Source organism: Eschrichtius robustus, chromosome 10 (genome assembly GCF_028021215.1).
Source record: "Eschrichtius robustus isolate mEscRob2 chromosome 10, mEscRob2.pri, whole genome shotgun sequence".
Lineage (NCBI taxonomy): Eukaryota > Metazoa > Chordata > Mammalia > Artiodactyla > Eschrichtiidae > Eschrichtius > Eschrichtius robustus.
Window position 1 is genome coordinate 64,286,826 of NC_090833.1, and position 11,629 is coordinate 64,298,454.

The 11,629-nt window shown below is 41.7% G+C and overlaps 1 non-coding gene across 1 annotated transcript; it reads right to left on the reverse strand.

The window, feature by feature from the left end:
* Positions 1-11,185: 11,185 nt before the first annotated feature.
* On the reverse strand, positions 11,186-11,257 carry TRNAH-GUG (transfer RNA histidin (anticodon GUG)). The gene has a single exon. It is a non-coding gene; the product is annotated as a tRNA-His (tRNA).
* Between the last annotated feature and the right edge of the window lie 372 nt (positions 11,258-11,629).

The window sequence follows — 11,629 nt, forward strand, 5'->3', positions numbered from 1 at the left end:
TAAACCTATTTAACCTTGTTTATCTCAGCATCCCCTAAATTTATTTGAGCTTGAAACACTTGTCACAGTTTACCCAGAGGTGACCTGCAGAATGACATTCCTTGGACTACCCAATTAGAAGACAGAGAAATACAATTCTATTATCTTACAACTGATATGCTCTTGGTAGATATTAAAGACATGAATTTAATTTCCTTCTTAAATCATTGCTTCACTGCATCTCTCAGAGACTTGAGCCAAAGGGCTTACTGACTCAGAGGCCGATCTCTGAGAGTAGGTTCTTGGCATCTTGAGTGACGTAATGGGCAGGAGAGAGAGGCGTTATAGAGAGGGAAAGGATTTTTTAAAATTCCTGTACCTCCAAGTTGACATATCTGGGGGTTAGGTTTGATGGCCTGGGTAGAATTTTACCTAAGGGACATCCAGGTAGGAAGAAGAGGTGGAGAAGGGAAGTCCACTCTTCCAGGGCTGCCAGCATTTGGGGGATAATTAGAGAGAGAGGATGAAGGGTGAACTGATCAGGTCTGTTCCAATTTCCCCTCATGAGCCTTTGGACTAGAGATGAGGGAGAAGACTGGGTAAATATGGAGGGCTCAAGTCCCCGATCCCTACCTAGGAGACATGGGGTTTAGTCTGTGGCGTGGACAGGCAGAGTATCTGAAATGAGTTTTACTGCTCTGCTCTAGGTTTTTGAATGACATAGATGACCCACCAATTCCCATAGTACTCAGATGAACTGAGACTCAGTGAGTCTTCCATGGGGCCAGATAGGTCACGTGGCAGAGGTTTAAAGGGATCCTCAGCATCGAGAGAGCCAGGTTGTGGCTGAGTCGGCCAGGAAGGGCCACGAGAACCTGACCAAGTGAAAGGAGCCAGAACACAAGGTTCGCCACCATTGCCTTCAGCACGTGTCCCAGCAGGAATAGAGGGCAAAACAGGGACGCTGTGTGGTCTATGACCCCCTCCCTGTACCCCCAAAAGATCACATGAGCCCTGCTACCTGCCCCAACCATGCACCTGAGGCCACCGTGTAGAGAATTTGGGGGAAAGCGGCAGAAATAATGAAGACTAAACCACTATTCAGAGAGACTTAGCATTAGTTATAGGGAATATTTACATCTGGGGATTGGACTGAAATTTAAACTGAATTGGGCAGTTCGTTATTTCCTGCCTTTCTACCCATAGGGTGGGGCTTATAAGAAAGGCCAGCTTGATAATAAGCAATATAAAGAGACTACATTTTCTTTGCACATCTGGATTTTGGTGTGATCGAAATTTCAGATATCGCTACCTCCTTTTTCTGTGCGTATATTCACAAAAGCTTATCTCAGGCCACCTAATCCCCAGGTTTTACGTCAAACTGCAGGATTGCCATAGTGCGTCAAAAGCTTATTGTGTGCAACTGTAATATTGGTTTGCTTGGTTGTCTGTCTTATTGCACCATGAGCTACTTCACTGCAGAGGCCTTATTTCATTCATTTCCCCCCAACACATAGAATAACACCTTAATAGAACAGATATTCAATAAGTGTTAGTTGAAATGAATGAATGAGTGAAAGAATGAAAGAAATATGCTCAGCCTCTGCATCTCAGTTGTTTCTCTACGGGGGGGATCTCACCTGGGTATTCCTTTCTTTTAATTGAAGTATAGTTGATTTACAATGTTGTGTTAATTTCTGCTGTACAGCAAAGTGATTCAGTTATACATATATATATACATTTTTTATATTCTTTTCCATTATGGTTTATCACAGTGTATTGAATATAGTTCCCTGTGCTATACAGTAGCCCCTATGTTCATAGCAGCACTACTCACAATAGCCAAGACATGGAAACAACCTAAATGTCCACTGACAGATAAATGGATAAAGAAGATGTGGCACGTATACACAATGGAATACTACTGAGCCATAAAAAAGAACAAAATAATGCCATTTGCAGCAACATGAATGGACTTAGAGATTATCATACTAAGTGAAGTAAGACAGACAGAGAAAGACAAATACCATGTGATCACTTATATGTGGAAACTAAATACAACATAAATGAACCTATCTATAAAACAGAAACAGACTCACAGACAGAGAACAGACTTGTGGTTGCAGGAGGTGGGGTGTGGGAGAGGGGTGGAGTGGGAGTTTGGGGTTAGAAAATGCAAACTATTATATACAGAATGGATAAACCTGGGTATCCTTTATAATTACAGGAAGAAAAATGAGCTTCCTTGGAGAGCTTGGTAGCAGCCATGTTTCTGTATAGGCACAACATCCTTTCTTCTTTTCTTTATCTCTTTCATCTGTTTTCAACGGCTTACTTTCTTTTCCCTTTGCCTTTCTTCCCTGGGAATGCTTTGGAAATGAAGGTGACACTGGCTGGGAGAATGGAGGAGTGGTCTTGTCTGGGAGTGTTCCCAAATCCTCCTGAACTGTGACTCAGGAAGAATCTTAAATTTATATGACAATTTTGGGCTTAAAGGAAAAAGAGAGTCTTCTGTTCATAGTATGATAACCTTGCTAATCTCTAAATGACTTTCCTGTCCCTGCCTTCACCTTGTACCCTCCCCCGCTTCTACCACTGTAATCTCTGTAAGTCAGATACAGGCTGCATGTCTTGTTTATAGGGCTTCTGTACCTCCTCTGTGTTCCCACGAGGCTTTATGGTGACACATTCTGATGGATTGTAATCAAATTTATGCCTATGTTCTCCTTTAGATTGCAATCCCATTCAGAGCTTGCTTTGTCCTCATTATTGCACCTCCATGTTTTACAGTATGGGCATTTAGTATATGTTTGCTAAATGATTAAACTAGATAGCTTATGATTCCTTAAAAGCAGGAAAAAGAAAAACTTACTTTCCAATGCGCATACACCTTTCTATTTCCCGGCTGCTTCATCAAGCCTAGCAGATGTCATCGACTGTCCACCCTTGCCCTCACCACTCCTCTAGCTGAAGAGATGCCTGGGTACTTCAGGGTGTGCCCAGGAGGACAATCAGAAATAAGTCCATTTTTATCTTTTTGCTCTGACTGCTTTTATATGTGCCCTGTCCTGGGAGCCTCCTAGAGTCCCTAAAGATGCAGAACTCCCAAGTTGCTAAATGGCACTGGACTCTCTTCAAGACTCACTGCATTGGAGCTGGGCTGAAACCCAAGAAAGATGGCAACAAGGTTCCCTCTTTTCCGCTTATCCTCTTCCCACAAAAACTGGAAGAGATGAGTGTATTGGTAGCTTTCTCTGTAAAGATGAATCCTTGACCCTTTCTGGGTCTCAGTGCCAAAGGGAAGCTTTCTCTAGACTCCCAACTAGGGACTAAAGATCTATGGGTACTGGTATCATACCTGTGGCTTTCCTTTTCATAATCTTATCATGCTGCATTGCAAGAGCCAGTTGACTTATCTGTTTCTTCCATTAGCCCGAAAGCTCCATGAAGACAAAGATATTCTCTATTTTGTATACTCTTACCATCTGTTTACCTATCATTATATCTGGCATATATTAATAGTAATAATTTAGCAATTATACTAATAATAGTTACAGTGAATACTGTACTTTTTCTGAACCAGACAGTCTTCTAAGTGCTTTACCTATACTAGTTCATTCGCTCCTCACAACAACCCTTTGAGGGAGATACTAGTATCACCCACATTTTATATATGGATAAGCGGAGGCACAAAGAAGCTTAGTAACTTGTCGAAGGCCACCTCGCAAGTAAAGAGTAGAATTGGAATTTCAACCTACGAATCTGGTTCCACAGCTCGTGTGCTTCACCACCAGACCACTCCAGGACACCCACTTGATTACATGGTACTGTACTCTTCGTTGAAACTCTGGGTAATGGGCTCATTTGTGGAAGCAAATGTAGTCAGACTGGCCTGAGGACACCACTTGCAGGGCCCTGAGGGGACGCCCAGCATGGCAGGGAGCACGGAGTTTATGAAAGGAGCAGGGAGTGTGAACAGGACGTAGGAGTAGAGTATAGAAGAGTGGATGGTTCAAGAACCTGGAGGAAAGTCAGGGGCACAATTAGAGGCTGATATAAGTGGGGAGTTTGAAGGAGACTCTAGAGTTAGGTCTACAGGAGATTTTTGAATAAATTTCTACGTGAGGCAGTCTCTAGAATTCCCATACCACCTCTTCTAGAAAACCTTTAGTAAGAACCTACATTATTTTTTAAATTTGGCTTTCTTTAAGTAAGAGCCCTCACTAAAGCTGAGAGTCTTACTACACAGAGTTGCAGAATTGACTCAGCTTTCATAAGCAGTCTGTGAGGTGTGTGAGTTAATTGCTATAGCCTCAACCTTGTCTTTGCATCTCTTGGGGGAAGAACGAGGAGAAATGGTGATGGTTGGAGCTTGAAACCAGCTGTATTTAGGATTTCTGATCAAGTTTCCTCTTGTTTTGGAGTTTGGGATACATGAATTCACGAAACTGCGAAAGGGAAAGAGGGGAGGAAAGGATGAGATGGTGCGGAAATAAGAATAAGAGAAAGTGAGGGAGGATGTAGGCAAACCCGCGTCTTTGATTTGTATTGTGTGATTTCTGAAACTGCTCCAGCCTCGACATAAATCTACAGGATTTATGTGGCTTCATTAATCACACTTTCTTTTGAAATGGAATTTTCTGCCTCGGAGCCTTTGAACGTTGACGTCCAAATACAATATATTCCTTTAAAATCACCTCTGGATAAAGGCAACACTGTTGGGGTAATTCCCCCAGATTGTAGGCGGAATCTGTTTGGTCCTCAGATCTTGATGATAATATGCCGAAAATAGAACCTCCCTTCAGAGAACAGAAGAATTCTGGTATGATTAGGATCCCAGTTGCAGACACCCTGGGCCAGGAATCCGTGGATAGAGAAAAAAAAGGAAAGAAAGAAAGAAAGAAAAAAAAGAGCCCCTTGTCTTTGATGAATAACAACAAGCAGCGCCACCTAGTGGCAACTCATGTTTATCTTGGAGTCGGCTTGACCGTGACCTCCCCGCCTAGCTCTATGCTCATTATCAAACAAGCTGGAAAACAGAAGTTCATCTTTCCGGTGGCAACGTGACCTGAAATCTGATGGCAGGGCTTAGGTGACGACACGAGAGTGTTAAAATTGCTGCCGACCAGAGGTTGCATCCAAGGCATGTTTTTTGGTTTGTTTCGGGGTGGGGGGGGGGTTGACTTTTGAATGCTGGTAAGTCCACAAAAGCAACAGAGAACAAAAATTGTGTTCCTGGGAAGGGATGGAATCTTTCCCTTCACTGTCATCACCCCCGGGAGTCACACCAGATATGCATTCGCCTTATCTAACCCTCATATCCCCCTTGTTTTGCTAATCAACCGAAGCACAAAGGGGTCAGGGGCAAAGTCAAGCTGTCAGAGCAGCAGAGGTGGGATTTGAATCCCCATCTGCCTAGAAAAGCTTTCGCTCTGATTCAGCTTTTGTGGGAATTTTCCTCTGCCAGTCAGTTCCCTGGAAGGCCCACGTTTCCAGGCCTTTGCCACAGATCTTCAGCCTTTCAGGGTGATGTGATTGAGATAAGTCACAACACCTTAGAACAGGCAGGGGCACCAGAAAGGTGTCTCACGCTTCCTCTTGGCTGAGCTACGGAGAGCAGAAACAGCCCGCACGTCATCTCTCAGGGCTGGGATCCTGTGGGTGAATTTGCTGCAGCTGACGGTGGATAAGTGCTCTCTTGCTGCAAGTCACCACCAGCTGCCACTCCTGGGGACACTGCCGCTCCAATGAGCTAGGCCACCTCCTGCCTCCACCTCGGGGATGGCAGCCACAACTCCAGCCATCCTTTCTGCCCCACACCGCTCCCGGAAAGGGAATTCCATCCATTCGGATGTGGTTCTAAGAAACCATTCTCTGTGCATTAGTGTATTTTTATTGCACAAAAGCAAACCTTACCTTCTTTATAATTAGGGACTAGATAGACGTTGATTTTGAAATAATGAAGTACTCATTTGATTACCAATTTACTTGAGGCTGTTCAACTGATGACTTGATCAGAAAAATAAATGTTAATAATAAATGTTAATTTGTTTTATTTATGAAAGCTCACTAAAGTATGGAATAGAACATAGTGGAATATAAACTCTCTTCAATTCAACAGGTTAATGGTGGAGATTAAGAAAATAGGTCTGGCCTACTATAGGCTCTCTTAGAGAGCAAGAAAGAGGCATTCAGCTAAAGCCATAAGCTTATGGTAATAAAGCAAGCATATGTAGTTCTGAATTTTTAATTTAGTTACTCCATTACAGTTACACAGGTAAAATGTTTTACTTGAGCAAACTCCCTAGGCCACTGCAGCTACACCAACACGAGGGACGTAAAGTAATAGGTTATACAGAGAATTAAGACTTCCTCTTGCTATTTTAGTTGATGCCTAAGAAAAGACGACAAAGGAGGTTTCCTGACTTTTCAATGAGCAAATTATTTTACAATTTGAATAAACAAATCTAAGCGATAACAATGTCATTGATTGGTGAGAGCTATAGCTGCCAAAGCCATGCGATCAAACCAAGGATTCTGTTATACTCTAATGTTTCATCCATAATGTTAAAAAGTTGTCAGGGAGTCTAGTTTGTGAATGACTTACCTTTGCCCTGAAATCCTTTATAGTTGACATTTTGGAGAGACATTTTCTGAAAGATTAGATCAGAGTCACTCTGATTTTCCATCAGCAGGTACTGGCTTTGGTATTAAATGTAGACAATGTGAGCATGGAAGTAACAATGGGGTCTGTTGAGATATCTGTAAAATGCTTTTTAAAAAACTCAAAGCAGATATTGTCTCGAAGTTAATATAATTAAAAATTAGAATTTCCTCTGATAACTCAGGCTATAACATTTCTGAAAACCAACTTGATATGGGTTTTAGAACTAAAACTCAATTTCCTTCAACATCAGCAAGAAGGCAAGATAGGAAAGCCAATGTCAACAAACTCTCTGTTGATGAAAACAACCCCTGATTTTTATGACCCTCGGTCATGGTAACCATGTAAAGAGGGGTGAACCAGGACGGCAAACTTGAATAAAGGTCTGGTCACTTAGTGGACCCTGACTTGTGCTACCCCTGGTTTAGAGTCTACACTATGACTTTTTAAAATGTCTGAAACCATGGCGAGGACCCTGTTTCCTAATGGAAATCTCACTCCAGAGGTTCTACCCATGGCGGCTGGGTGGAGGAGGAGGGCACCATGTAGCCCTGAATGAATAAGAATAAATATTATTTGTTGCAACCCTACTAGGTGCCAGTGTTGCATTTGTACTACGAGCCTCAGTACTAAGTGTTTTTTGTTTATTTGTCTGTACATTCCTCTTTTAATTCATGCATTAACTCCCTCCTCTTTATTTATGTGACTCTGAGAGCTTAGGTAACTTGCCCAAGTTCAAGTAGATTTTTGCCTGCAGAGTCAGAAGACTTTGTGCTCTCTCTTGGCCAGGCTGGGAAAGTAGTCACCAAGGGCAAGAAAGCACCCGCACCCTCTGGGTGGACACAGAGGAGAGAGAACGTGACGCACTCTCTTGTTCAAGCAGTTCCTCCGACTATGTCCCTAAGCTCCAAGTTGAGTCCACGAAATTGTCACATTCTGACACCCTCCACTATCCTCCCCCCAACTGCTTTTCTTTTTTTGCAAGGTAGTAGAGATGTTAATAGTTTGGGAACTGAACTCATGGCTTTGTGGAAATAGACAGCCACCAAATAGTGGGTCTAGGAATGCAATGGGAAAATAGTGAGGTGGTTCCAGGGCTGGCAATTCCCTCACTTTGGGACTGGCCTTAAGACAAGGGAAGGGCACTCTCTGTGCTATATGACTCTGTCCCCGTGGACATAACTGATTGGCCCAGTAATGGACACCTGACCCAAACCAAGCCAATCAGATCTTTCCCCAGGATTTTTTGAACAGTAACTAAGGGGCTTTCCTGCAGGCAACAATGCTGTAAGTGTAAAGATCAGGAATTGCTGCTGGCTGCCATGTTTCCTGCCATGTAGAAGTTAGTTTGAAAATGTAAGGCCAGACACTATAAAAATCTTAGAGGAAAACATAGGCAGACCACTCTATGACATAAATCACAGCAAGATCCTTTTTGACCCACCTCCTAGAGAAATGGAAATAAAAACAAAAATAAACAAATGGGACCTAATGAAACTTAAAAGCGTTTGCACAGCAAAGGAAACCGTAAACAAGACGAAAAGACAACCCTCAGAATGGGAGAAAATATTTGCAAATGACGCAACTGACAAAGGATTAATCTCCAGAATTTACAAGCAGCTCATGCAGCTCAATATCAAAAAAGCAAACAACCCAATCCAAAAATGGGCAGACCTAAATAGACATTTCTCCAAAGAAGATATACAGATTGCCAACAAACACATGAAAGAATTCTCAACATCACTAATCATTAGACAAATGCAAATCAAAACTACAATGAGGTATCACCTCACACCACTCAGAATGGCCGTCATCAAAAAATCTACAAACAATAAATGCTGGAGAGGGTGTGGAGAAAAGGGAACCCTCTTGCACTGTTGGTGGGAATGTAAATTGATATAGCCACTGTGGAGAACAGTATGGAGGTTCCTTAAGAAACTAAAAATAGAACTACCATACGACCCAGCAATCCCACTACTGCGTATATACCCTGAGAAAACCATAATTCAAAAAGAGTCATGTACCACAATGTTCACTGCAGCTCTATTTACAATAGCCAGGACATGGAAGCAACCTAAGTGTCCATCAACAGATGAATGGATAAAGAAGATGTGGCACATATATACAATGGAATAGTACTCAGCCATAAAAAGAAATGAAATTGAGTTATGTGTAGTGAGGTGGATGGACCTAGAGACTGTCATACAGAGTGAAGTAAGTCAGAAAGAGAAAAGCAAATACCGCATGCTAACACATATATATGGAATCTAAAAAAAAAGGTTCTGAAGAACCTAGGGGCAGGACAGGAATAAAGATGCAGACGTAGAGAATGGACTTGAGGACACGGGGAGGGGGAAGGGTAAGCTGGGACAAAGTGAGAGAGTGGCATGGACTTATATATACTACCAAACGTAAAATAGATAGCTAGTGGGAAGCAGCCGCATAGCACAGGGAGATCAGCTCGGTGCTTTGTGACCACCTAGAGGGGTGGGATACGGAGGGTGGGAGGGAGGGAGACGCAAGAGGGAAGAGATATGGGGGCATATGTATATGTATAACTGATTCACTTTGTTATAAAGCAGAAACTAACACTCCATTGTAAAGCAATTATACTCCAATAAAGATGTTTAAAAAAAAAAAAAAGTAAACGTAATACCAACCTAGCAGATGTCCATATCAAGCGGCCCACTGTTTTCCCTACTTTCCTTTGTAATGCATTCGGTTTTAGTTTGCCTGGTGAAGCTTATATCAAAATGTGTGAAAATCGCAACGTTGTCCTTTTGGGAAAAACAAAGGAAAGAAATAAAAGTAACATTGAAGGGGGAAAAAAAAAAAGAAGTTAGTTTGAGAGAATAAAGACAACATTCAGAAAGAAATGTGGGATGAGATGGAGAGAGTGTGTCCTGATCATCTTTAATAACCTGGTTCCTATTGTTTCTGAAGCCCCCTTGTACCTGTGCCTGGATCTATGCCTCTCTTTAAATCAGTACATGTTGTGTTTCTGTCACTTGCAACCACTGGATTCTGGCTGACACAATCTCCTTCCTCAAATGATTAATTCATTGCATTTTCAGTCTCCTAACAGAATACAAAAAGTCTTGGGTTGGGCTTATTTTTTAAGCTGTTTTAAATTAAAGAACAATTGCAGTTCAGCTGTCTTCTTAGAAGCATTATTAGTACCAGCCAGCTGAGGAGGTCTTGCAGACTTGAGGCAGAGGCCAGGCGAGGCCCTTTGGAGATGGGAAGGCAGAATTTGTGAGAAATACGGGGCTGAGGGGTGGGATGGGGAGGTTTAGAGAATAAACCACAGGAAGAAGAGACCTCAGAGTGGAAAATGGTTTTGGAAGTGAGTCGTGGAAGAAACAATAAACAGATATATATATATATATTTTTTTACTTCATGACAGTCTGAGGCTGATCTTTCTGAGCCCCTAATCAAAGAGAAATGGCTCTTTTTTTTTTTTTTGGAAGAGAGGGGCGATATTCATTGCAATTTTTCTAGAATATTATTTCTAAGAATTCACTGACTCTGGAAGAACTAAATAGAATCTGGTCCTACCCTCAGCATATATTTTTATTTGAAATTGTTTTTAGTGTTACATAAATAACAAACATGAGTTTTTGCTCAGTCATCCATAAAATAGGGCCTACAGGCCTTAAAAAGCACCTTCTAGTGATCCTTCATTTAAAACATGGCGAGCTATAATTTTAAAGCAGTAAACCTTATTATAACATACTTATATTTGACATTTTCAGGCTGTATTGTTCATGTTTTTAAGTCCTGGAGAAAGGCCCATTAAAGCTGTGTTACTCACATTAGTTCAACATTTAGCCATTTATAACACAAACCCCAGTCTTTTGGAAAATGTCATTTAAAAAGTTCCACCATATATGGACATTATTTATTGCTTGAGCCCCATTGTCTACTTATAATATGCCCTTTATCAGACCCAAATGCCCACTTCATAGAATTTTGTTTTGAGCAACAACTGGCTTCCTACATTATCCAATGAGGCAGGAAAGTTAAATTACAGCCAGTTCATATCATAGAAACAAAATGTTTCCTGCAATTACTGATAAGGGACAGTTCATTTTCTCTCTGTCATCCTGAAAAAAACCTCCTAACAACAATTCATGCCTGGTTAAACAGGATTTCCACATCTCCCGCTGACATCTTTCCAAATAATTCCGGGTTGTTATTACTGTACAGCCCTGGCAAGGCTCAAAAGCAAGCAGACTTGACGAGTCTGCTCAAAGCAGAGCTTAAGTAGTTGTAATTAATAATAATTACATGTCCACTACACTCCAGTGTTATCATATTATCCGTCAAGGCAAATAAAATAACCCACATACAACACGCTTGCAACAGGATTCGGGCATTAATGAAGCCACTCTGCGCATGTCATCTCTCTAAAGTTTAAAATATTTGCAGCAGTTTCTGCTTTATTGATTTTTATTATTCTATGCCTGGTTGCAAAATGTTGTTGGATGGACTACAGCTTGGGACCTGCGCTGTTCTCTTCCAAAAGTCTTCTCCCCTCCTGCCGTGACTCGGATTCGAACCGAGGTTGCTGCGGCCACAACGCAGAGTACTAACCACTATACGATCACGGCAAGCTACAAGGGAGCTGAACGCCAGGGTTCCTTTAAGAGCCACTGTGATATTAAAATCTGTGGAAACACTGCCATCTATTGCCTAAAGATGTACATTTTCTTAATACTGGCAAAGAGGAGCAGTGTTTCGGTAATCTCCAGTCATTTAAAGGAACAATAACAAAGTGTCTGAACATGAAACTAATATTGTCTCCTTGGCTGACGGGCGCAATTGTATTACGTAAGATTCACTGGAGTCACCGTCAGGAAACGATAATCAAAGTAACAAGGCTGAGAGAACCCAGCCTGTTCACTCAAGCTTCCTACTTTTAACCAATAATGAATATAGATTTCCCACCCCGAACTGCCACCACCAATTACGCTGCATTAAAT